Source organism: Lissotriton helveticus, chromosome 9 (genome assembly GCF_964261635.1).
Source record: "Lissotriton helveticus chromosome 9, aLisHel1.1, whole genome shotgun sequence".
NCBI lineage: Eukaryota > Metazoa > Chordata > Amphibia > Caudata > Salamandridae > Lissotriton > Lissotriton helveticus.
The window spans coordinates 879583031-879607285 of record NC_136070.1 but is presented as its reverse complement, the minus strand read 5'-3'; the positions used below and the strand labels follow the sequence as shown (position 1 = coordinate 879607285).

Here is a 24255-nt window from a genome sequence, read left to right as displayed (position 1 = left end):
AGCCACAAGATTGCTGCCCACTGACTCTGGGGAACCTGCTGTACCATGCAGGCCCTCTCCAAAGCAGTTATCCACTTGTGGATGTCATCTCCATCTTTGTAGGGGGGCACAATCTTACTCAGGTTTCTATGATCATAGGACCTGTCTTTATCCTCGGGGATATTGCTGCCACCAGTGGAATCTAATCCACTTAACTTTTGTTCCCTTGCTAAAGCAAGTTTAGCTTGGGCCAGGGCTGTTTCCTCTTTCTCTATCTGAAGTTGGACACTCTCCTCCTAGCCTCATGCTCTTTTCTCTGAGGGGAAGTCATTCCCCTTTGAGAACCCCTTGAGGCATTAGAGAGGAGAGACTCCCTGGAAGGAGATCTTTCCCTTCTATTGCCTGGGAGAAGCCTACTATTAGGTCTGGAGAGGTGAAACTCTTCTCCATTCCCATGTAAGCTTAGGTTAGCCTGGCTAAGCCTTCTGACCTGAACCTGGCCATCCCCTCCATCATCTGAATCATCCTCATCTACCTCTTCAACTTCTGGTTGGATGGGACCCTCACCTGGGGGGTTTGTTCCTTCTCATGTATTATCTGAGGGGCCTGCTCCAGAAGCCTTCTCAAGATCAGCTGTCTCTAGGACTTGTATCAGGATTGGGATGGTAGGGTTATGACCCTTTTTCAGCCTCCTAGAGGTACACAAGCCACTTAATTCTCTGAAGCTGAGTTTTTCATAGCTGGAGGGTGCCCTGGTAGGGTTACCAGACATGACTAGTGAGGTGTGGGTGTGTGCACCTACCTACACTAAGGGCCACATGCATCATTGTTGCCGTTTGCGATTCCTTCATTGCGAAAATTAAGGAATCGCAATTAAGGAATCGCAAACGGCAATGCATCAAAAATTCGCAATTTTTTTTGCGATTCCTTATTTTTCCTTAATTGTGATTCACAATTTGCGAATCGCAATTAAGGAATCCCTTTACATTGATTCCTATGGGCCTAGAGGCCCATAGGAATGAATGTGAAGGCATTCTCATTGTGCGATTCGCAATTAAGGAATCGCAAAATGAGAATGCAATTTCAAGGGTGCAGGGGGGGTCCAAAGAACACCTACCCCTTACCCGGAAATGTACCTGAAAGTGCTTTTTTCACACACACATGCCCAAAGGGCATGTGTGTGTTTAAAATGAAACTTTCAAAAATGCACTTTTGTGCATTTTTGAAAGTTTTCTAAAATTACCATGAAGGTTAACTTCATGGTAATTTACCACTTCTAATTTGCGAATTCGCCATTTTTTTTAAATCATGCATTGCATTTAAGAAATGTCTTAAATGCAATCGCAATTTAAGAAATCGCAAAAAAATTGCGATTTCTTAAATTGCGAAAATAGCAAAAAGCTTCATGCATCCCAAAAACGGGATTTGCATTCGCAAACGGCCGAATTTTGCGATTCGCACTGTTTGCGAATGCAAAAACCCTTGATGCAGGTGGGCCCAAGTGTTTACCTACTAGAACCTTTCTAGTAGTTGTAGTCAGGGTGTGCTAAGCCCTTTGGTCTACAACTACTAAGTTCAGTAGAACTTAAGTATTTAAGCTTTGTTTATATGTACCTATGGTACTTGATGTGATCTTTCAAATGATATTGTCAAAGATTACAATTGGTAAAACAACAGCAAGCTCAAATCCCAACTGCTACACACCAATGTGAGAAGTTGACCTGGTATGTGATGTTCATTATTCTAGTGCGCACCTTGCACCAGTCCAAACAACCCTTATGGAGATTGGTTGTAAGTCAACCTTATAGACCAGCTATCCTAGGGTAGCATGGACAAAAGCAGTCTTAGGCTAAACTCAAGAGGGCATGTGAAGCCAGCTGTTTTACCATATGCAATCCCTTTAATACCAAATGAAAGGACACCACACAAGTTATATATTATAAAATATATGTATTCATTACTAGAGTAATCCTCTGTACTCTTTATGAGGGCAGAAGCACAAGCGTTAAACAAAGAACTTCATATAACATACAAAAGTTGCACAAATATGGATAGGCCCGGTGGCCCCTAAAACCATATACTAAAATAGTGGTATAAGAACCACATCACGAACAATGGTAAGGCCTAGGGCCTTGAGAATCACTGGGACTACACAGGACTAACAGAAGTTAGGACGTGGGAGGCCCACAGGATGCGGGTGCAGTGTCTAAATGCACACGCGTGCACCAATAGAAGTCAATGGTGCGTAAAAGTTAGAAAGTTGCAGATTTGGAAGTCTTCCGACTAGACTAGAACTTAACTACTTAAAACTAGGACACTAGGGATGTAAATCTCTACAGGAGCACCATAGTACTCTTGTTACCTCACCCACAGGAAGCGGGTGCATAGGTGTCAAAGTGTGTCGGGTTTCGTCATGGAGGTCTATGGAGCCTTGGAGAAAAGATGCTTCAGGCCACCAGGAGAGAAGAGTCCGGTTGGAGCCAAGGGTGGATCGAAGATGTAGAGTACCTGAAAGCAGAGGGGACAGAGTCTGGGTCACTAGCCAGTGACCAGGAAGGAACCAGGAAGGAACCAAGCGATGTCGGGTTGTGATCGGGTGATGTTGTGAAGCTTGTCTCTGCTGCCACGTGGACCAGGAGGTATCGACGACAACCAGGTGGTGGACACAGACTGAACCATGAAGGTTCTCGCTGTCGACGGTGTCGGATCTCAATCCGGAGTAAACAGGCCTTGGCAAATGCAACCCACTCAGGAATCAAAGATGGCTTCTGGATCATACCAACAAGGTTTGATGGACTGCTCCTTTTCAGGGGAGCAAGGGCCAGTCTGGAGCAACCAGACCAGCATTGAAAATTCAAAGGTTCATCGTCAAAGAGGCCACTAGCCAATGGGCAAGTGACCGGACAGATGCATTGAGCAGGAAAATGCAAAAGGGCCCCGCGCAGCACTCAGTGAGTGTGGAAAGGTGATCTTTAGTGCAAAAGCTGCTCGGGATTGGGGCTTTTCAATCCCCAAAGCACAGCTTCGAGGGTGCCTCAGGAGCTGCATAGAAAGCACTTTGCTGTTTTTCCAAGATGGCCGGTCCCACATCTCACATCGCCTCCACGGGTCTCAGCTTTGCTGTGGCTGTGGATCGGGCTGTTCGAAGTCTTAAAGTCTGGTTCTTGTTGATCTTTGTCATTCGAGCTCTGGCGGGAGCAACAACAAAGCAAACCTTGGAGCGCTTGATGGTGCCTGCTTCACAGGGTGGTCACTCCTTGACCACAAGGGAGATTCTTCAGTCTTCTACGTCGAGTAGGATGTCGAAGGGTCCAGAGTTTCGTATCAGAGTTTCAGTCAGGATTATCTAAAGTCTATGGACACTGCTCCTACCTTTATTCCAAATCAAGGGGCTGGATTACCTGCTAGGTCCCTCCTATGGGTGGGACCCAGGAAGGGGGTGGTTACACCCCTTTCCCTTTGTCCAGTTTCGCGCCAGAGCTGGGGCTGGAGTGCCCCAGCACCGGTTTTAACTGGGCTATGCATGGGACACCTTGTGTGCCCCAGGCAGTGTCTACTTTCATTCAGCCCTCCCTGCCCCAATCCACTATCTCCTGTCTGGGGTGGTGCTAGCACCTTCCTGTGACAGGCACCTTTTGTCCAGGCCTCCCCTGCCGGAGTTTTGGTCAGCAGCAGGAGGCCAGACTTGTGTCTGTGGCAGCAGCATCCATTTTGTGATGCTGAGGCTCTGGTTAGTTTTAACCGCGTTTAAGGAAAGTAACATGTCTTCTCCCTCTAGAAGGGTGGAATGCTACCCCCGTCACCAGAACTGGTGAGGGGGTAGTATTCCAAAGCGTATGACACCTTACACGACATGTTTTGATAAAACCAAACCAAAGATAGCATCTAACCGCAAGGATTATAATGCGCTTAAGAGTATATGGTATGGCAATATCCTGGAACAGCTATAAGGACATGGTTCCGAAAGCTGCAGACAGGCTCAGCTCATGCTAGAGCACCATCTCACATAAAACCAAACACTCTGCCTCCAGGATTGTTAAGGCCTGCCATAGGAGTGACTTATAGGTGTATATGTGTCCAGATATGGTTAGATATAGGAATACTATACCTAATCAAGGTGTGATTACACGACCTTGCCCCAGCTGAGTGATCAGCCAGTTGTGTCAGTTTGGATGGCCAGCCAGGGGTGGCAAAAGATATGCTGCAGCCCCTGGTAGGCCTTGGGTGCACCTATGCCCTGGGTACCTATAGTACACTATACAGGGGCTGATAAGGTGACTCAATATCCAGTTAGTTATGTACCTAGGGTACATGGAGTCCATTTTAAAGACAGAGCAGATAGCCTGGGGCCCTGATTAGCAGGATCCCAGGCCAACTAAGTCGAAAACCAGCTAAACACAAGGCAAACAATCTGGGGTAACCAAAGTCAGATATCCATCCTCCTACAACGCCCCTTGTTGCTGCCGGACAGGGGACACCCGGGACTGCATCTGCCATATTCCTTTGTGCCAGTAGGCTCCAGCATTGCCTTTCCTGCTCCGGGGGCACATAAATGCTGTCTCTGGCTTCCGCTGCGCGGGACGCCCATTCTTGATGCCCCTCGTTGCTGCCGGATGCCAGGGCCACCGGGGACTACATCCCTCATATTCCTTTGCACCAGGAGGTGCGAGTGTTGCCTTTCCTGCACCGTGGGTGCATAAAAGCTATCTCGGGCTCCCCCTGCGTGGGACGCCTGTTCTCCATGCTCCTTGTTGCTACCGGATGCCAGGGCCACTGGGAACTGCATCCCCCATATTCCTTTGCGCCAGGAGGTTCCAGCTGTGCCTTTACTGCGCCGGGGTTGCATAAAAGCTGACTTGTACATCCGCTGCACGGAACGCCCGTTCTTCACACCCCTTCTTGCTGCCGGAGACAGGGGCCACTGGCGACTGCATCCCCAATATTCGTTTGCGTCAGGAGGTGCCAGCGTTGCCTTTCCTGCGTTGTGGGGTATATAAAAGCTGTCTTGGGCTCCTGCTGCACGAGACACATGCGGGCGTGCCTGGGCTGTGCCCAGGCAAAGCCCGGGCCAAGGGCGGGCCCGTCTGCACCCGTCAGTGCTAGAAAGAGGCAGGGCAGGGCCACTCCCGTTGGCTTTCCAACGTGGAACAGTGACTGCATCAACTTGATTAGGCACACCAGGTTCTGTGCTTTGTAGCAGGTTTCTCCTTTGGATAACTTGGGACACCAGTTTGTTTTATACTCATTCTACTCATCCAAGAGAGCCATTGCTCTAGTGCCTGTTGCTGGCCTAGTGATATGGACAAGCGGAAGGTGACAGATGGGGCTCCTAGGGCACCGAAGGGGAAAAAATGCCTACTAGGAAGGTGGACGGTGATGGACTCATTAGAAGAAGTGTAAAAGGCCTACCTAGGTGATTAGGTAAGTGCATGGGCACTGGTTAAGTGATTAAAGAACTGCATAGATCCCCACACCGTAATTGAAAGAGAACAGAGGTATTCCCATGAATGATTGCATAATTGCAGAAGTAATGTCTGGCAGATTATACAAATGCATTTGTAATTCCTGGTGATTCCATAAGTACACAGATGATGTCTGGGGGATTTCCAGAGTACATAGAAACTGCTTAGGTCATATTATAAGTGCATAGAAACTGCTTTCATGATTCTAGTAGTATTACTGTAGTGTCTTAGTGTTTCAAGGAGTGCATAAATACTGGCTGAGTGAATATATAAGTGCATATGTATTATATGGGAGAGCAAAGGACTTTTGGAAGTTGTTGCTTTGGTGATTCCATACGAGAAAGGGTCCTGCCTGGATGATTGTAAAACTACTAGGGTAGTGCCTAGGTGATTGCATAAGTGAATGGACACTGGCTAAGTAATTGGAGTACATAGATACTCACAGGATGGTTGCAGCACTGCAAGGCTACTGCCTAGGTGCCTATGTGAATTTATCAGAGAGTGGATAGTTCCTTGGTTATTAGAGTAGTACTAATGTAGTACTTGCGTGATTGCATGAGTGCAACAGTAATGCCCGGGGGATTAAGCACTATAAATATAATGCCTGGTTCATTGCATCAGCTAAGGGCTAAAATATGAGGGAGTAAGAGTACATAGGAAATGACTGAGTAATGTTATAAGTGCATTGGTACTGCCTGGGTGAATTGAAAAGTACTGTCATAGTGCGTCATTGATTGGAGAAGTGTAAAAGGAATACCTAGGTGATTAGATAAGTGCATGAACACTGGTTAAGTGATTACAGATCTGCATGGATCCCCACATGGTATCTGAAAGAGAACAGAGGTATTACCTAGGTGATTAAATTACTGTATGGATAATACATGAATGATTGCATAATTGCAGAAGTGAAGTCTTGTAGTGTAGCTCCTATTTTCCCAATAGGCTCTGCGCATTGGAATAGTACCTACAGCAGTAAAGGCCTAGACCAGACGTTAACTAGGTCTACAACTGTCGATACTAGACTTAATTTTTGGGTTTGCCAGCTAAGCTCAGAGTTCGCTAGAAACTTTCTCGAATGTTCAAGGAAGGAATTAACTCCCCTGATTAGACAAGAAGGGATTTAGTTTCTGACAACCATAGAACATGACAACTTTGCTCTCCCCTAATCAAGAGTCAATCTCGAGAGTCGTGTGAGCACAAGGCAATTATTTTACTCAGTCAGTACGTGCATTCTTAGTCTCATCAGAATGTAGAGAAAAGGAAGAGACGGGCGTGTTCAATAAAAAGGTGTTATTTATTGATCAGTCTCTTTTCTCATACATGAGAAATGGATCGATATTATTGCAATACTTATAGTTAAGTAAAGTGCATACATTAAAAGCAATAGTATAAAATAATACTGTAAAAACATTGATATGGCTTCTGAGCCATATGATGTTTAAAATGATTAAAATATATTTACATACACATATACATTTGACTAAACGTACTCAACTGGTGTTTCTAAATACGCCTACCCCGTGTACCTGACCTAAGTCTAATGCGTGGGCGGGAATAGAAAGTTACAGTTTAAGTTAAGTTTGTTTTTGCCAAGTGAATAACTAAAGAATTCTCTGTGAGGGGTTATTCAGTTCTGTACCTGGAATTTAGGATGGATGAGGAATAGTATCTCTTTCTCTGCTCTCGATATTCCAGGCTGCCTGCGAGGGCTGCCCAGAAACGCCGGTGCTGGGTCTCTCGGCTTGAGATAGCAGCGCGTCTCTCAGCGCGTCAGGAAGGCGGGGCTGCGCCAGCGGGGTCTGCTTCTGCTCTCGGCTTCGGCAAGTATGGCTGCTCCGTCTTGTCACCACGCGTGTGTTTGCATAGGGCAAGGTCGGCAATATTTATACCTTAAAGGTGCCGAGATTGACGTAAGGATGGACATAGATACGTCAATAAAGATGTCATACGACTTGCTCGTTAGCACATTCTTTACTAAAGTTCTCTGTGAAATCAAAACAATGGCCGCAGGGTTTTTCCCAGGTTGTCATAGGTTTGATTTGTTATGAGAACGTCGTATGCCTTATCAGGGGCTGGAGGAATGTCGCTTGTCTAATTAGATCTCAAGCGTTATGACCTAATCAGATAACACGTTCCTGTGCCGTAGTGTGACTGCGTCAGATAACGGTATCTGCATCATGGGGGTTTTCTTGCCTCATGGGCTGACTGTTAGTTAACTTGATAGTTAGTTTAACCAGAATAGGGTCAGGAATAGGGGGACTGATTCAGAACCTATAGAAATACACGACACCCACTCCACGCTAACTATGGTCATATCTACTAATCTATGCATAGTATAACATAGTACAACATACTATAGAGTATAGTGTATACCTTACCACCCCAAAATACATAAATGCATTTCGAAATTTTCAAATATACTGAAAAATTGCAGTCATATATATTGTATGCACTTAAGCTATGAATTAAATGCAAAAGTAAACACGCATTTTTATGCATCATTGCTTATTGGTATATGAGAAATACACATGAAATGGCTCTTAATATGGCTATACAGAAAGGAAGTTCGAGACCATTTCATCACATAATAAAATATTTGTGAACATACCAGCGAGCAGCTAAAGTCTATAAAGTATCTAAAAATAGAAATTTTAGTTCTCTAGGAATAGTTTCTTACTTTAAGCAGAAGATCAGTGTCCCGGGAAAAAAATATGTAGAAAAATATTTTAAGGGGCTTGCTGAAAAATATTGCTGTCCGTGAGCTGGAGTGAAATTGTTCATGTAACTTTATTTTTAAAGTTGAAGGCCGAATTCAGGGAACGCCGTGTGCGAGTTTACTCAAAAGTCTCTATTTCTGTTCTGGAGAGAACATCATATCATTCAGGCTTTCGAAAAAACTGTCAACAGCTTCATGGGAAAGTTCCACTAAGTTGGAAATAGGGATAACCATGCATTCGTGCGCATGATTGTCTCCATTGACATTCTGATTCGCATTGCTGACAGAAGGTCGTACCTGTTCGATGTTGCTTTCATCTTGAACTTCACTACTCTTCAATCGCAGTGGTGAAGATTCCAGGAATGCCGTCATCAGGATTGGCAGCCTTTGAGGGCAGCACAAAGCGTGAACCTTGGTAGGAACCAACAGTGTATCTGCATCCACTGGCGCATCCGATTGTAGCGTCAGACAGGTGTCTAACACGCATTCTTCTCCGCATAGCAGACACCTTAGTACAGGTAAAACACACCTTTGCCACATTGGTCGAAATGATAGAAACCAAGTCATGTTCAGGTCTCTAAGCCGGGAGAGTCCCAGGATTTTTGATATCCGGTCCCGGTATCCAATGGCTAGGATCGTATCTTCCATTGTCGCGAGAGTTTGATCTGTGACATGGGTTGCCATAACGAAAAATAAGGACTAGGAATAGGATTCCTGCAATTAGTCCCAGGATCAGGGGAAGTCCGCCAAAAATCGAATGGACGAAATCTGGAAAAATACCCAGTATGGCTTTGAATGGTGTTAATGCCATCGAAAATACTGTCTTAAATACCTTTGAGACCCCAGTGGTATCAGAAATATTTAAGATTTCGCTCAGGATTTCCGCGAAATGTACGGGGGAATTAGTCGATAATAATGTATGTATCTCTGCAGTCGTCCTTGCGACTTGTAGATCATACGTTTCTTTTGATGACGTGAGCCTTGTAGGCATCTGAAGAAGCACTGTTTTCATTCTGCTTAAAGTATCTATTCGAATAGAAGTAATTTTCAAACTGGGCCATGCCCTTGCCTCCCTGTCTGGAAAGGAGCTGGGGAATAAAGAACGTCCACAGCACTTGACCTTCGCCGTTGTAGTTACTAGATAAGGAGTCCCGGGCATAAGACTGCAACATCTGCGGTCTACAATAAGAATGTAACTCCCATTATAGAGTCTTTGAAAGAATGGTTCTATTTCAGTTGCAGGTGCGCCTTGCTGGTGACATGAAAGGTTGTATGAATTCCCTTCACAGGCTCCATGCAAACTAATTCCTTTACACAGAAGCGTGCCGCTTAGTGACATAGCACAATTGTTGCCACTAAGAAACACTTTCTGTCCTTTATTACTGACACATGCATGTGAATAGGGCAGGTTCCAAGTTGTTTTAAGGTACCCTTTTCCCAATTTCTCGTACATGCCAGCCTGTATATATTTTTGGCAGTATTGAAACCTGAAGGTTGAGATTGGAATATTTATGATTTAGTGGATTATCCATTCACTGACAGGTCGTTCTGACATTGTCAACGGTAATCTTTCTAGTTTTTCAATGCTCAAGATTGTATAATCAGCACCCTTTTGCGCCATACCGATTTGTCTATCAGTAAGGTTAAAGATTTGGAATAGTGACGTTGTGTTGATTAAACGCCAAGGCACATAGCCTGAACGCAGATTTTGTAACGTCCAGCCAAGCTGTACAATGGAACGCAATTGTGACTGACCATGTTGTAATAACAGTAAGTCTTGCGATAATATATCGATTGCTGAAGACACAATGCTGTCCAATGAAAAAATTCTGGAGGACAGAGTCATTAACCCATTGTCCACTACAGATAGTGATTTTTCCAAATTAATACGGTCAATTTCCCGTATTCTTTCTGCTGTTTCAATTTGAGTAACCTTCCAGGCCTCATTGTATGCTGCATATACAGAGGCTGCTATGAAACGCTTTTGACGCTGTTTGCGTGGTCCCAGTATGAAATCACGCAAGTCAGCACCATCAGTAAGTAAAGTTAGGTGTTGCTTAATTTCAGGCAGTGTGGAAGTCTGTAGCCATTGAAGGCATAATTTGCCCACACTGTAGGTTGTTATTATCCCTGGGTGATGTCTTTGGGGATATCTAGGGTCTGGCCTGGTCATTTTGAAACCCTGTGTTTTATTCAGGAATCTATCTTGACAGTTATTTGTATCTGTGGGCCAGATCAACCATTGTTTCCAATCAGGATGTGTTCTGTTTTGGTTTAATATATGGTTTACGTCTATCTCTTCATCTGTATCAGAGCTATTGCTAAACATTGTTGGCTTTGGAATAGACGGTTTATTTAAATCTTTGATTTTGGCAAAACCAAGACAGGTGGTTTGTTGAACAGTGTCATTTAAAAATATCATTTGTTCTGGGATCATGCAGGCTCTTAACAAAGCTTCTATACCCTGTACTTGCCAATCTTTTGTACCCCAAAGACTTTTCAAATCAACATTTTTGTCCCAATAATCAAATCCAAAAGTATTCATTTTTTCGAAGAATGAATCTGAATATATAAATTTTGTGTTGGTTATCATGGTTTTCATCCCTGTCTTGTTTGACAATTTAAAATAAAATGTTTCAGCATTACTTATGTTAAAACCTGAAAAATATGAATATTTGTCATATACGGTTCTAGAGCTTCCTTTTGGAGGTGTAGCACAATGTTCCCATTGATTATAACTTAAAACATTTCTAGGTTGTGCAGATTTATGCAAAAAATGGTTACCATAATGGTTATAGCAATACATACTATCATAATTTGTAGAACCTTGCAAATAATCATGTTTTGTAAATTTAGCAGACATTACTAAGTCAGACATCATGTTGTTAATACTTTCGAAGTCCCAATCATCAGCAAATGAGTTTGGTTTTGCAAAGTCACTCAAGGAGATCTTGATTTGGTGTGGATATTTCAGGATCTCGACCGGACCATAAATTTCATAGTCAGTGTTGTCCCAGGCTACCCCACCAGGTATAGGATTGGCTGTGAAGTTGGCTGAAGAAAGTTCTCTTTTCTCGACGTGTGAAGATGTGTGTGGTTTGAGGACCAAGTTGATGTTCTGACTTGCTGTGTCCATTTTAGCATATTTTCCCTCAATGAAGCGTCCCAAAGTAAATACCATGATGAGCCAAAGTATGAGGATAAATGCACCAAAACCCACCCAAAATTCAATCCATGGAGAAACCAGATATGTTTCTTTCAGATGTTTCAAAAGTTCCTTAGCTTTGTCTTTAAAGGATTTTGATGATGGCTGTCTTTGATTCACTGAAGCCGTCAGAGGAATCATCGAAGTTGATGAAGTAACCGGATGCAGTTCTGTCAATTGTTCCAATTGGTTCAGGATTTCTGTTTTTTGCATTTTCACTTGGTACTTCAGTATAGATTGGTGTGTCTCTGCTAAATGTCTTTATTTGGGTTTTCAGAGGTCTGAGTTCTATTGCATTGTTGCATAGTCCTTCTTGTTCTTCTTTAGGCGTTTCAAATGTGACGAGCCTTTTTGTTAGGACCTGTGTGCTGGTAGCAAACCTTGGTGTTCTGCTACTTATTGGGAGTCCACTTGGCCTACTGTTTGTTATCGGCCACATGTTGTGGTTTTACCAGGTCGATGGATACAACTCGGTTCTCCTTTTTTCCAGCAAGTGGCGGTAGTACAACTGATCTTGTCCCGTTGACAGACAAGACAGGAACTGCTTTTCTGTAAGAAGGCCCAAATTCCTTCTTTACCGCGATCTTCTCCCTGACTAGATCCCCGACTTTTGGAATCCAGACAGGTCTTGCTGGGACAGGTGGTGATTCTTCAGTGGTCGTTGGCTGTTGTTTCAACTGTATGTTGCTCAGGTCTTTTCTTGTTTTGTTTAAGTCCTGCAAAATAGCCAAACGGTCTTTGACATCAAAGGTTTTTTCTATTACCACTGAAGTCTGACTATCAAGGTCAGAGATCAACATCCTAGTTCCGAATAATAATTCGTACGGACTGAATCCCTTCAGAGAATTTCTTGGCAAGTTATTTAGACTACGTTGGACACTTATTAGATGTTTGACCCACCCAGCTCCCGAACCTAATATCCTTTCTATTATAGATTGCTTTCTGCCTTGGTTTTTTCTTTACACCATCCCGTACCCTCAGGAAGGAAGTGAGAAGTTTCCCGCTGGGCTGTGCTCATTTGGCCATGTTTCCCCCCCAGGCTGGATTGCCTGAGTGAAAACAATGGTCGAACGTAGCATGCTCTTAGCGTATATGCCATTTAGACTCGCAAATCTTTGTATAACAGTCCGGACGTCAGACGAGTGCTGAGGATCTACATTATAAGTGGAAACTAGCCTGTATATGTTAATCGCAAGCCATTCTTTTTGCTGGTAATATTATCTGCCTTGATACGACGAGGTATTAAACTGCTTCTCTCCCCACTGCGATCTCTGTTGCAGTTTGGGCAGTTTTTTACAAACATGGTGTAGTGCAGGCTCATGCCTGGCCACCAGTACCGTGATTGTAATTCTTCCAGAGAATCTTTTAATTTAAGGTGTCTGAGACCCTCGCCCATGTGTGCGTCTGCGATTAACAAGTTTCTCCTGTCCATGTTTGGAATCACTCTATCCCCCACTCCAGGGATTCGAGCAAAAGGGACGGAGTTTGCATCGATTATGTATGTATAATTGAGTGGATAGTTGATCGGTAACGCTGAGCAGTCGCCTTTTAATGACGTTTTCACCGCCAGCAATGTTTCACCGTCAATGTATTTTAATGTACGCTTTTTTCGAACTACGGGAGCCGGTTTAGAGGCTGCCGCTGCGGCTGTTTCAGCCAATGAATTCCCTACAACGTGAACGCCATCACGCTGATGACTCAGTGAGTGTGTCACGTGAGTCTTTGGTAGTTCTTTTTGTAAAAGAGCTATTTGTTCCCAGAGCAATTTCTCCTTTATTGGTGCATCTGTGTCATCTTTGTAACCGTTCTGAATCCATGTCTGCAAATCCTTGTTATATGCTTTGACGCAGTAATATGAATCTGACACTATAAGTGTCGGGAATTCGCGATCCGCATTATCTAGCGCCATATTTAATGCTATTATTTCAGTTTGTAGTTCTGAATTAGTTTTAACTGAGTGTGTTTTTGTTAATAGAGGTCTTAGTTTACCTCCGCGCCACACTTCTTTTGTAATCTCACATGTGGGGTTGTATGCATGTTCTCCCCAAACGGAGGGTTGAGCCTGTCCGTCTGTATAGATTACACAGGCGTAATGTCGTAGAGGAAGAATATCGATTGGCAGAGGATACGTCTTTTCATATTTTAGATTTTTTAATTCTTCTAGTTCTGGATCAAAGTAGTAGTATACTTTGTCCGTTGTGATTGAATTCACCCATTGTATCCATTCCGGATTCAATGTTGTTGTTGGTAAATTACACGGTGTTGTTAGTGCCTCAAAGGCTGATTCTGCTGTTCTGACTGTGATATGTCTACCGTCAGCTATGTCTTTTTCTCTAGCTATTGCGGTTTGAACTGCACGAATTATTTTTTCTGTATTACTGAATTTCTGTTCAGCTTCTGTGTACATGTGTGATTTAAATGCAATTGGTACCTTTTCTCCCTCATTAGAGGTCAGGTATGTGAATCCGCATCTCCCTGGGATGACTCGGATCACAAGGTTGCGTGTGTTATCACGTGTTTCTAATTTTGTTTTAATTAGCATGTCTGTTTGTAAGGATCTCAAAATTTCTGTGTGTGTTTGAGTCCAATTGGATCTTTTAAAGTCTGGTTTAATTAGATCATAAAGGGGTTTGACCCTTTCTGCGTAATTTGCAATGTATGTTCTTCCGAAATTTAGGAAGCCTAGAATTGACTGTAGGTTTTTTAGTGTTTTAGGAGCTTGGATTACGGCACATTTCTCTAGGAAATTGTCTGCCAGGCTTTTGCCTTCACTTGATAACTCATATCCTAAGAATAGGACCGTCAGATGGGCAATTCTAGATTTTATAAAGTTGAATTTGTAACCCTCTGCAGCGAACCCAAGTATTATGGTGTTCACCCTTTTCAAGTGAGTCTCCAAGTCATCATCTGTTAAGTAAATGTCATCGACATAAGATAATGCTTCATCATCATATAGTTGTAGTAATTCTGTTACTCTCGCTGAGAATACCCCCGGGCTGTTCTTGTACCCCTGGGCTAACCGACAGAATTGTTTTTGAGTGCCATTTACTGAGAATGCAGTTAAATATCTGCTCTCTGGTGCTATGTTTTGACAAAAGAATCCATTGGAGATGTCCAGGGTTGTTTTGTATTTTTTGCGCACTATGTTATTCATTAGTGCAGCACTGTGTGAGTTTTGCACTGCAAAGGTTTTGCAACATGTGTTAAGGTGTCGGTAATCCAAAACTAGACGATATGAATTGTCTGGTTTGGAGACCGGAAACAAAGGATTGTTCATTTGTGAGGTGCAAGTTTCAATCACCCCCTGGTATTCTAGCTGATCTAGTATTTCATTTACCTGTTTTTTAGCTTCTTGCTTAATTGGGTACTGCCTTTGTGCAGTAGGTTGTGATTTTAACTGGATTTTGTGAGGAGGGGAGTCCTCATCCCATCCTACATGATTTTTATATAAAGCAGGTGCTAAGGCCACTGCCCACTTTCTAGCAAGTGTGTATTTTTTATGAATCGGTATTTGATTCGAGAAGGCAGGCATAATTACTTCTTCGCCATGAGGGCACTCCCTGACAAACTCTGGTGGCCAGTCTTTCTCAGCTAGAAGGATGTCATAGCCTTTGGAGAGGTTATCCCAAAATAGTCCCCTTATTTTCCTAGTCTTATCTCCCTCTATACGTAATGTTATCTCGTATATCTTGTGGGGCTTGCTAACTCTGGTGTCTGCAGTTTCCACTTGAAGGTATTCATTCGTGTCCACTGTCTCCAGATGATTCATAAGGACTTTGCGAGCTATGCTCACCTCTGCTGCGCTGTCTAGCATTGTCTGAGCCCACTCTCCGTTTTTCAGTTGTGTCCTCAGTATTCTCGGCATTTTTAACTACCTTGATACTGGCTACCTTCTTTTTTGGAAATTGTAATTTCTTTTTTTGTTGAGCAGGTTCCTTGTCTTTGGACTTGGCGTGCTCTTCTGATCGTCCTCTTCTTTCCGATTTCTGCGAGGAATTCTGAAAAGATTGAGAGGGACGTGTATCAATGTCTTGATATCTATCAGGTTTTTTAATATTATCCCTATTTCTAAGGTTATATCTATTCCCCGAGGGGTCACTCTGCGGTGACCTCTGTCTTTGGTTTGGAGATTTCTCTCTTCGCCTAGGAGACCTTCCTCGGGACTGGAATTTCTTTTCTTTAGGATTGGATTGTTTGTTTCCATCCCAGTTCTTTTTTGGTGAATTATTATTATTAAAAAATATTTTTTCTGGACTTGTAGTCAGTTGCGGTTTTACTGGTATTCCACCTAGACTATCTCTGCCTAGTTCTTCATAGGATTTTTCTATGATTCTGGCAATTTCAGCTGGTTGGTCTGCTATATCTGTCTCTTTTAACCTCTGGCGGATCGCCACGTTTGCTGCTTCACCTTTTATGTTGGCTAATAATATAGCCGAGACCTGCTTGAAGTCTTTTAGTAATTTCATACCAAGAGTTAAAGCAGGTTCTGGACCGTATTCATCTTGAATTTGTTTTAGCACATCTGGTATTACCGAAATGGATGGAACACCGTGCGTTTTTGTGTAGATGGAAGCAAAGACTGTACCCCAAGTGTCACAGTCCTCAATGTGTGGTGCGATTCCCATTGGGAGACATATAGTCAGAATCCTGTGTTTTTCTAATGGGGTGGTGTCAGGAAACACCGCCTCTATTTGGGTGATTTTCTGTGCCAACCAGAATGGTATTTGTTCCCGTTTAGCTGGAACTTTACCTAGGCAGGATTGGATGTTCTGTGGTGTAATTTTATTTGTGTTCCCCTGGTGAGGGGTCAGCTGTGGAAGTTTAATCGCTGGCTGAATTGTTGAAGTCCGCATTACATACTGAACTAATTGTCTATGAATTTTTAGTAGTTGTTTTAGCTGTATTAACAGCTCTGCTGCAGGCATTCTTTCGATGTCTGGATGTGGTGTGTATCCGGCTAAGACCGGCCACGTTGCTCCTGGTCTTCCTAAAGGACCGAGCCTTGTAATGTGATTGTTATGTATTAGGGCGCCATCAAATAAGAGCAAATGCTCTTGGAATTTGAGTGGTACTTCCACCTCCTCGAAAGGAGTGTATGTTTCAGGAGGTTCCTCTACTTTGTAATAGTGGAAGTACTTTGTTACAGCATTTGCTGCCGGAAAATGTATCCATGAATAGTATACCTCTGTCTGCCGATATTCGTGTGCCTCAATTACGAATATGACTGTGCCACCTCTAGGTGTCAGTCCATTTTCTATAAGTTTTAAGGTTATAGATCTCCTTTTAATGACCGGAATGAGTGTTATATTCGGGTCTGCTGCTTGCATGGTAGCATCAGCATCTGCGAGTTCAGTAGCTAATCTAACTGCCTCTCTTTCTTCATCACTGTCTCCCATTTTACAGACAGGATGGTATTATGTCTATTTGCAGATCAGGTTTCTTTATGGAACAAAGATTAGATGCACAATATTTTGGAACTGTTTATCCTTCAACGTTGACTTGACCAAGAACCATACATAGGAGTTCCCTCCTGCGAGGTTTTGGAGGATATAACCTTTCACCCACTCCAGACGTCTTTGGAGTATTTGGGAAAAGGGGTCTGAGTGAGAAAGCACGACTGAGTTACTCTAAATGTCTTACGTTAGTTTTATCGCCCTTTCCAAACGCGTTGGGCGCCATGTAGTGTAGCTCCTATTTTCCCAATAGGCTCTGCGCATTGGAATAGTACCTACAGCAGTAAAGGCCTAGACCAGACGTTAACTAGGTCTACTACTGTCGATACTAGACTTAATTTTTGGGTTTGCCAGCTAAGCTCAGAGTTCGCTAGAAACTTTCTCGAATGTTCAAGGAAGGAATTAACTCCCCTGATTAGACAAGAAGGGATTTAGTTTCTGACAACCATAGAACATGACAACTTTGCTCTCCCCTAATCAAGAGTCAATCTCGAGAGTCGTGTGAGCACAAGGCAATTATTTTACTCAGTCAGTACGTGCATTCTTAGTCTCATCAGAATGTAGAGAAAAGGAAGAGACGGGCGTGTTCAATAAAAAGGTGTTATTTATTGATCAGTCTCTTTTCTCATACATGAGAAATGGATCGATATTATTGCAATACTTATAGTTAAGTAAAGTGCATACATTAAAAGCAATAGTATAAAATAATACTGTAAAAACATTGATATGGTTTCTGAGCCATATGATGTTTAAAATGATTAAAATATATTTACATACACATATACATTTGACTAAACGTACTCAACTGGTGTTTCTAAATACGCCTACCCCGTGTACCTGACCTAAGTCTAATGCGTGGGCGGGAATAGAAAGTTACAGTTTAAGTTAAGTTTGTTTTTGCCAAGTGAATAACTAAAGAATTCTCTGTGAGGGGTTATTCAGTTCTGTACCTGGAATTTAGGATGGATGAGGAATAGTATCTCTTTCTCTGCTCTCGATATTCCAGGCTGCCTGGGAGGGCTGCCCAGAAACGCCGGTGCTGGGTCTCTCGGCTTGAGATAGCAGCGCGTCTCTCAGCGCGTCAGGAAGGCGGGGCTGCGCCAGCGGGGTCTGCTTCTGCTCTCGGCTTCGGCAAGTATGGCTGCTCCGTCTTGTCACCACGCGTGTGTTTGCATAGGGCAAGGTCGGCAATATTTATACCTTAAAGGTGCCGAGATTGATGTAATGATGGACATAGATACGTCAATAAAGATGTCATACGACTTGCTCGTTAGCACATTCTTTACTAAAGTTCTCTGTGAAATCAAAACAATGGCCGCAGGGTTTTTCCCAGGTTGTCATAGGTTTGATTTGTTATGAGAACGTCGTATGCCTTATCAGGGGCTGGAGGAATGTCGCTTGTCTAATTAGATCTCAAGCGTTATGACCTAATCAGATAACACGTTCCTGTGCCGTAGTGTGACTGCGTCAGATAACGGTATCTGCATCATGGGGGTTTTCTTGCCTCATGGGCTGACTGTTAGTTAACTTGATAGTTAGTTTAACCAGAATAGGGTCAGGAATAGGGGGACTGATTCAGAACCTATAGAAATACACGACAGTCTGACAGATTATAAGAATACATATGTAATGCCTGGTGAGTCCATAAGTACACAGATAATGTCTGAGGGATTTCAGGAGTACATATAAACTGCTTAGGTACATGAATACTGCTTCCATGATTCTAGTAGTATTACTGTAATGACTAAGTGTTTCAAGGAGTGCAAAAATAGTGGCTGAGTGAATATATAAGTGCATATGTAGTATATGGGTGATCAAAGGACTTTTAGGGGTAGTGGCTGGGTGATTGAACAACTTAAAGGGTAGTGCTTGGGTGATTCCATAAGATAAAGGGTACTGCCTAGCTGATTGTAGAACTACTAGGGAGTGCCTAGGTGATTGCATAAGTGCATGGACACTGGCTAAGTAATTGGAGGAGTACATAGATACTCACGGGATGGTTGCAGCAGTGCAAGGCTACTGCCTAGGGGATTGTATAGTGCTTGAATCATTAAACCACTGTGTAGCTAATTCATTCATGATTGCATGATGGCACAAGTAATGCCTTGTTGATTAGAAGACTACATAAGTAATGCCTAGGTGATTGCATGAATAAACAGATATGGTCTGGGTGATTTGAGAAGTACATAGGAAGTGCCTAGGTGATTTCATAAGCGAATGGACAGTGCCTTGGTGATTGGAGTAGTACTATTGTAGTGCTTGAGTGAGTGCAACAATAATGCATGGGGGATTAAGCTGTATAAAAATAATGCCTGGTGGATTGCATCAGTTAAAGACTAAAATGTGAGGGATTAGAAGAGTACATAGAAAGTGACTGAATAATTTTATAAGTGCATCACTACTGCCTGGGTGAATTGAAAAGTACTGTCATAGTGCATCAATGATTGGAGATGTGTAAAAGTATTGCCTAGGTGATTTTATAAGTGCATGGATGCTGCATTCCTGATTAGAGTTGTACTATTGTAGTGTCTAAGTAATTCAAGGACTGCAAAACTAGTGCCTCAGTGATTTCATAAGTGCATAGGAAGCGGCTGGGTGACCGAAAGACTTCAGGGGTAGTGGCTGGTTGATTGAAGGAATGCAAGGGTGTTGCCTAGGTGATTGCATGAGCGCACACGTAGTTCTTGAATGATTGGAATACTGCATGGGTAATACTTGTGTGATTTTATGAGTGCTGATGTAATGTGTGAAATGCAAAAACAACAGTTGATGGACAGAATGCAGACCAATGTCATACATTCACCCCAGTACAGAGATCTGGGCCTAAATCCATTGTTTTTTTGATCACCATGCCATTCCAGTTTGAACCCAGCCATATGCAAATCAGTCTTGACCCTGTGCCCCGTGGGGACAGTCCAGCCCGAACTGCCAAGCCATGTCCTCCCTGGACTGGAAACAAGCATCCTAGGACTGGTTTCGGGCTTTAAGCCCTCATCAGCCAGGATAGCTTAATTTCAGTGGCATGGAGAGCACAGGACTCACGTCTGAGCATATCCGTCCTACTCGGGGTGACAAATGCAAAAACAACAGTTGATGGACAGAATGCAGAACAATGCCATACATTCAACCCAGTACATAGATCTGGGCCTAAATCCATCGTTTTTTTGCTCACCATGCCATTCTAGTTTGAACGCAGCCATATGAAAATCAGTCTTGACCCTGTGCCCCATGGGAACAGTCCAGCCCAAACTGCCAATCCAGGTCCTCCCTTGACTGGATACAAGCATCCTAGGACCAGTTTCGGGCTTTCAGCCCTCATCAGCCAGGATAGCTTGATTCCAGTGGCATGGAGAGCACAGGACTCACGTCTGAGTATACCCGTCCCACTCGGGGTGACAAATGCAAAAACAACAGCAGATGAGGTAATGTGTGAGTCAGTGGAGGAGTCCAACGGTACTGCCTCAGTGATTGAATAAATGTATATCTAATGCATTAGTGATTCAATGACGGCAGAGGTGATGTCAGGGGGATTAAGGAGTACATAGGTGATACCTGGTGATTGGATGAGTGTAGTCATAAACTCTGGGGGATTAAGGAGTACATAAGTAATACCTGGATGATTCCATGAGTTAAGGGGTAATATCTGAGGGATTACAGGAGTACATAGGAATTACCTGGGTGATTTTATAAGTGCATGGTTAGTAACTGAGTGATTTTATAAGTGCATGGCTAGTAACTGAGTGATTTTATAAGTGCATGGGTACTGGCTAAGTGATTGAAGGAATGAATAGATGCTCACAGGGTGATTGGAGGAGTGCATGGGTACCTCTTATGTGATTAAGCCAGTGTATACCTAATGCATTCTTGATTGCATGATTGCACAAGTAATGTCTTGGGATTAGATGAATCCATACATAATGCCTGGTGTTCACATGACTGCACTGGTAATGTATGGGGGGATTATGAGAGTACATAGGAAGTTTCTGAGTGATTTTACAAGAGCATGGGTACTGCCTGAATGATTAAAATACCACTGTTTTAGTACCTCAATGAGTGAAAAAGTACAACATCCTGAAAGCATGCATGCATATGTCTGTAACACAACACTGTGCTCACCTAAAAAATTCACATCACAAACTACATCTTTGAAGCAAACAGCAAACATTCTATAGCCTATTTCAACTGAACCTCTCTAGAGACTTATAAAAAGTACAGTACTTACTGATACCATATCTCTACTTCTTTTTAAACCACTCTTTTATGCTGCATCTTCATCATTCTGCTACTGCTAACAGTCTTGACCCTACCACATTTAAGGGAACAACACGTATTTCTTATACATGATGCACCTTCAAATGTATACGACATATGAAAATATATATACAAGTAGAAACTGACTTGGTGATTGAAGGAATGCAAGGGTTGTGCCTGGGTGATTTTATGGGAACAAGGGTAGTACCTTGGCGATTTGAGGAGTGCAAGGGTAGTGCCTAGGTGAATAAAGCAGTGTATAGCTAATGCATTCATGATTGCATGACTGCAGAACTAATGTCCGGGAGATTAGAGGAATACATTCATAATGCTTCGTGATTGCATGAGTGCACAGGTAATGTCTGGGGAATTTCTGCCCTACATAGGAAGTGTCTAGGTCTTTTTATAAGTGCATCGACATGGCCTTGGTAACTGCATTAGTACTATTGTAGTGTCTGAGTGATTCAAGGAGTGCAAACGTAGTGCCTGGGTAATTTTATAAGTGCATACATACTGCCTGGGTGATCAAAAGACTTCAGGGGTAGAGGCTGGGTGATTTAAGAAGTCCAAAGGAAGTGCATGGCTGATTGCATGACAACAAGAGTAGTGCATAGATGATTGGAGGAGTACTAGAGTAGGTCCTGGGTGATTCCATAAGTGCATAAGTAGTACCTGAGCCTAAAACATCACAAACTACACTTCAAATTTCAAACAGACACTGAAAATTATGCAAAAAAATTTACATATACCTTTCCACAAACTCACAAAAATTACTCTAATTAATAATATCTCTACAAACATTTCAAACCTGACTTTTGAGCTGCTGCTTTACCATTCTACAATTACTGATAATGTTACACCTAGCCAAATACAAAACAGGAACCCTTCACATGTCTGTAGTATAAGTCTCATCATATTCCTGAAAACATGCATGCAGATGTCTGTACCACAACACTATGCACACATCAAAAATTCACAACAAAGTTTAAATTTGAAGCATACACCAACATGTATGTGGCATATTTTAACAGTGCCTCTCTAGAGACTTATAAAAGTACTCAAATCACTAATACCTTATCTTAACATCTTATAAACCACACTTTTCTGCTGCATCTTCACCATTCTACTAATCTAGAACCTACCACATAAAAGCAACAACACATCTTTGTTATGCAACATGCACCTTCAAATGCATAAGACATATGAAAATACACATATACAAGTAGAGACATACTTCAGACACAAGTCCATGCACACCTTAAAACTTGACAGACTGCCATCCAATTTGAAAGCAACACCTAAAATGATGCGGTATACTACAAATGTACATATACACACACTAAACCAAACTACCATAATCAGTAATCCATCTTCCAATATACATGTATTACTATACAAAATATGTTTCAAACAGCATTTAAATACAATGAAATAAACTACAATACACATCTCTACATTTAATAATATATTTCAAACATCACAGTTCTAGTTTTTTTACTTTAAAAATAAAGTTTATACATAATACACCTCAAAAATGTATAAGTCACCTTCCAAATTGATTTGTAGAATATGAAATATCACAAACTCATAAAAGATTTTCTTATGCACACAACCAATGTAATGCACTGCTCGCAACAAGGTAAAGCCAGTAATGGCAAACTTTCCCTCTCTTTCTCCACAGAAATAAATGCAAGTAACAAATCACATTGCTTTCTACATAATTTCAAATTGTAAAACACATTTCTATTGGTTAGACATATTAACCCTTATGAACTGACTTCTAAAAGTTCCCCAACTGCTTCTGGAATGTTTGGAAGTTGCGATTCCACCGTGCACCCACGCGATGGAACCGCAATACGGGAGTTCAAAAATATATTACAAATAAAAATACCAATATTTTTTAAGAACATACCACTTCTAAAGATAGTACTGATTTGGGAAATCTTACTTTAATAATATATAACATATATATGAATTACAAATCCACATTTTAAAACCACAGATAACATTCAACCCTTACCCCCTTCCCGCTAATGCCAGTTTCCATAGCAACAGTTCATGGAACATTGAAGTGAAATAACAGGTCACAAGTTCACCAAATCTTCAAGTTTAGCACAGAAGCTTACAAATACAAACAGCAGGTGTGGTTGACATTCGCAAAATATCACCTTATCCTAGCTACTGTACCTTTCAAACATTTTTTTAATATTCGATCAGATCAGATCATGCACCCTATTTTTGAATGTACAATATTCTTAAGCAGCCAATCAATTCTCTACTTTTTTCTAAAACTGTATATATCCCTCTCATTCTACCAACTGACTACCTCAGCTACAGACATCCTTTTATTACTTCCACACATCCCTTCAGGATGTTTACAGTATGGATTGTTGGACACAACTATGTTTTCTGGTGCAAAAGGTATGCTGAACGGAGAGTTATTGACAAAGAACTGGCTTTGCAAAATGAGGATATTAAATGGATCGCATAGAGAGGATTAAAGTGGCACCAATTGTTGCCTTTGGTTAAAACGTTTTTTCATCTCAAACCCCCTGACATCATGATTGTCCACTGTGGTGGCAATGACCTGGGCACATTGACTGGGGTAGGTCTGGAAATGCTAATGAAGGACACCTTTGCACAGTTCTTGTTGCTTTTGCCTCAAACTGTCTTTCTATGCTCTAACATATGCCAAAGACAGAAGTGAAACTGGTCAAATCAATTCTGTCCACAGTTTGAGGAAGCTAGGAAGAATGTTAATAACGCTGTTTCAGCAAACTTCAGAGGTCATAGAAAGGGGTCCATCTACAACAACAATCTACATTTTGATATGAATGGCATCTATAGAAGTGATGGAGTACATATCACAGATCAAGGAAACAGAGTTTTCCTCAACAATCTAAAGCTGTGCATCCGCACTTACATGTAGTTACAACAATCTCATTATAAAAACAAGGGCTCTTTTTTAGAGCCACCTTATATCCCAACTGTTAATCTTTCTTTTATGAAACATACATATTGTTTTTTTTTTTGTCTTGCTTGGAGTCGCAAAGTGTTTACACTGAGGGGCCGCGCTGAATGTGATGGAGTCGCGACTCCAAGAACGCGAGAAAAAAATGCCCCCTATTCTTAATACTTAAACTATGCCTCCAGGACTCCATCCCCCGAGTCTGAACCATTTCTTTTTTT

General features: G+C 42.2%; 1 protein-coding gene across 1 annotated transcript in view; it reads left to right on the top strand.

Annotated features, from left to right (window-relative positions):
* The window catches only part of LOC144781948 (cytochrome P450 2G1-like), a 528779-nt gene that overhangs the window by 384481 nt on the left and 120043 nt on the right, over positions 1-24255 (top strand). The gene's annotated exons all lie outside the window — the stretch shown is intronic.